The sequence below is a fragment of the Hydra vulgaris genome, chromosome 05 (genome assembly GCF_038396675.1).
Source record: "Hydra vulgaris chromosome 05, alternate assembly HydraT2T_AEP".
NCBI classification, from domain to species: domain Eukaryota; kingdom Metazoa; phylum Cnidaria; class Hydrozoa; order Anthoathecata; family Hydridae; genus Hydra; species Hydra vulgaris.
The window spans coordinates 23,131,150-23,135,000 of NC_088924.1; positions in this window are offsets into that span (position 1 = coordinate 23,131,150).

The window sequence follows — 3,851 nt, forward strand, 5'->3', positions numbered from 1 at the left end:
AATTTTTTTTACCGTGTAAATATATACAATCCGTATGTTACTAACAAGATATATAGGTAGAAGGGGCGAGAAGAAGACTACTATGTCTAATCGCCAAGCCCCTTGATAAATTCCGTGAATATAAAGTTTAATTTAAAACTAAGCAATTCCGTTAACTATATAAAAGTTTAATTTAATACTTTTACTACCTTACATATAATACACATCAATTTGTCACATATTTTCATATAATCCAATTATATGAAATATGGAAATATATATATATATATATATATATATATATATAAATATATATATATATATATATATATATATATATATATATATATATATATATATATATATATGTATGTATATATATATATATATATGTATATATGTATGTATGTATGTATATATATATATATATATATATAAATATATATATATATATATATATATATATATATACATATATAAATATATATATATATATATATACATATATATATATATATATATATATATATATATATATATATATATATATATATATATATATATATATATATATATATATATATATATATATTTATATGTATTTAAGCATGCTTCAATTTACCTATAGACATTTTCTTTGTCAAATCGAAAGGTAATCAGGAACTTAGTAGCTTAGTGGTTTTGAAACAAATATGGGATTTACCCATTATATATAATCATGTTCAATCATTTCCCAGACGGTAGTTAAAATTTTAGTACGCTGAGCAGTAATTACATAATAAATTACGTTTTTGTATGGTCATCTATGTGTCATTCTTCCCTAGCAACGTCTCTGGTTACATGAAAATTATAAATAAAACACATTCTCGACCACTTTATTTCTTCAGTTTTGTTAGAAATGCAAGCTTTAAAGTCATATTTCAAACCCTCCTATTTGAAAATCCGTGCCATATGTAGCAGGGTATGATTTTAAGTCATCTTTTTAAGCTAAAAAACTGTAATTGAGTTAAAATGAACAAATCTATAATAGCAAAATGTGATGAAAGTGTTACTGATAGAGTAAAATTTTCTACTAAACGTCTTAGAAAACGTAAAAGTTCTTTTTATGGAATGAGAAAGCAAGAAAAAAATGTAAATATTGGTTTAAATAGTGTATATAGTAATGATGTAAATATGACAAACTATGTAAATACTGAAAGTCAATATGTATATGAAAGTGCATCAAAAAGGAAAGTTAAGCCAGTAATGGTACCAAGTAGAAAATTAGATTGTGTTAGTGGCTACAGATTTATTGACATGGAAATCCTTGTCTCCATATTTATGAAACTTGCATGTCCAGAATGTTTGCAACCGTCTCTATTATCGTTAAGCGAGAGTGAAAAGTCTTGTAAAGGATTTGCATCAAATTTATTATTAAGCTGCATTTGTGGTTTTAAATTAGACTTTGAAACATCAAAAAATGTAGCAGGGTATGATATTAATAAAAGAGTAGTATATGCAATGAGAACACTCGGTCAAGGCCTATCTGGTCTACATCGGTTTGCCATGCTAATGAATATGCCAAAAAGAATATGTAAAAAAAACTACAATGTTATTGTTCAGAAATTGACAAGCGCAGCACAAACAGTTGCTAATGATACTATGCATGAAGCTGCACAAGAACTCAGAGAAGGCAAATCTCTTAATGAAATAGTAGATACTGGAGTTTCGGTTGATGGAACATGGCAAAAAAGGGGATATAGTTCAAATAATGGTGTTACCGCAGCATTGCCCATAACAAATGGGAAGGTTTTAGATGTTGAACCATTATCTAGAAAATGTAAAATATGTGAAAAAATTCAAAATACAGCTAATTCAAACCAGCAACCAGCAGAAAAAAAAGAACAAATTTGCAATAAAAACTATGAAGGATCAGCTGGTGGGATGGAAACTGCTGGTGCGATAAAGATATTTAATCGCTCTCTAGAGAAATATAACTTGCGATACACAGAATACTTAGGTGATGGTGATAGCAAAAGCTACACTACTGTCAAAGGAACATACAAGGATGTTCAAATAATTAAACTGGATTGTATTGGGCATTTTCAAAAGCGTCTTGGAGCTCGTTGTCGACAATTAAAAAAACAAGTCAAGGGCTTAAATGGTAAAGGTCGTTTAACAAACGCTTTAATTGATCGTCTGCAAAATTATTTTGGAATTGCTATTAGGAAAAATTCTGGAAATCTTGAAGGCATGAGATCATCTGCTTTAGCAAGTTTATTTCATGTAGCATCTTCCAGAAAAAATAATTGGCATTACCCGCATTGTCCCACAGGTACAGACAGTTGGTGTAAATACAATCGTGATAAAGCTAATGGTACGAATGAGTATAAACCAGGACTTGGTCTCCCTATGGATATTGTACTTAGATTGAAGCCTATATATGTAGAACTAACTTCAGATGCTTACTTGAATCGATTACTTCATGGAAAAACACAAAACCAGAATGAAAGCTTCAACGCAATGATATGGTCCAGAAAGTCCAAATATGTTTCGCTTACACAACTAAAATTTGGACTTTACGATGCTATTGGAGTCTTTAATATAGGATTAAAGTCTAGTATCCTTGTATTTGAAAAACTTTGTATGATACCAGGAAAGCGTAACATTTCTGGATGCAATTACTTGAACCAGAGAAGAGTCAGCCTGTCAGTATATAAAAACAAAGACACGATCAAGAAACGAAGAATGATTTTAAGAGGCCGCAAACATAAAAAATCTGACAAATTGGAACAGAAAGAAGGAAGTATGTATGGGGCTGGTGTTTATGATTAAAAATTATCAACAATATGCTGTTTTATATTATATTTCTTTTATTACTGTTAATTTATAATGTTTTTCATCCGAACTTTCTCTTATTTGTCATTTTTCTCAGAACGCGGGTTTTTAACCTCCCGGCAGAAGTATCTTGTAAACCGCTTGACCGATTTATATGAAATTTTCAGGATATGTTCCTCTCATAAAGATGTATACAATAAGCAGACAACTTTTTTAAAACGTTTTTTAAACAGAAAAAAAATTAGAAAACGTTTATAATTTTTGTGCTTAAAATGGTAGCAAGAGTTAAACATGGCTACCACCTGACAGAAAAGTTGTTAGCAAAAACTGTCTGCTTATTGCGTAGATCTATCTTTCATCAATAAACTGGGAAAAAATTGCCTATTAATGCCTTTCTGATCGACTGAAATCTTTGCCAGGGTGAAGGAGCTAATTTCCCTTTTTTCCTTTGTTACCAGGTTACCATAGCAACAGGGTGCTATATTTTATGATAGAATCTTTTGATTACTATTATAGTTTTATTTAAAATATATAACAACTTTGTAAATGCTTTACTTTAGAAAATAATTTTTTGAGGGATCTTCCCCCTTAAAAACCGTTTAAAAAAATTACAAATTAAAATTACGGTGGAACGAGTTCTGACGTCACAAATACAAACAAAACAAAAACAAAAAGACGTCAAAGGTATTTAGTCACCGGTGTCAAATAAGGATAGTAAAAATTTCTTTGAATGCCAGCCCTTTGATATTATTTCATATCTTTTATTAAGTAAGTTTTTTCCTTTATATGATAATATATAAAATTTCTCGCGGAGACAAAGATTACAAAGTTTTGATGCTTGGTTGTAGGGCTTGCATCGGGCTATTATTTTCCATGTAACAACAGGTTTTACATTTTTCGATTTTAGCTTCCATATATCTTTGGAAAGTTCAGTGTAATTTTTATATTTGGGTGCATTGAAAGATTTAAGATGGTTGGGATATCTTAATTTAAAAGTGGTTTTACTTATACCGAAATAAACTTTGTTTTTGAATTGAGGATCTGTAGAACTTACA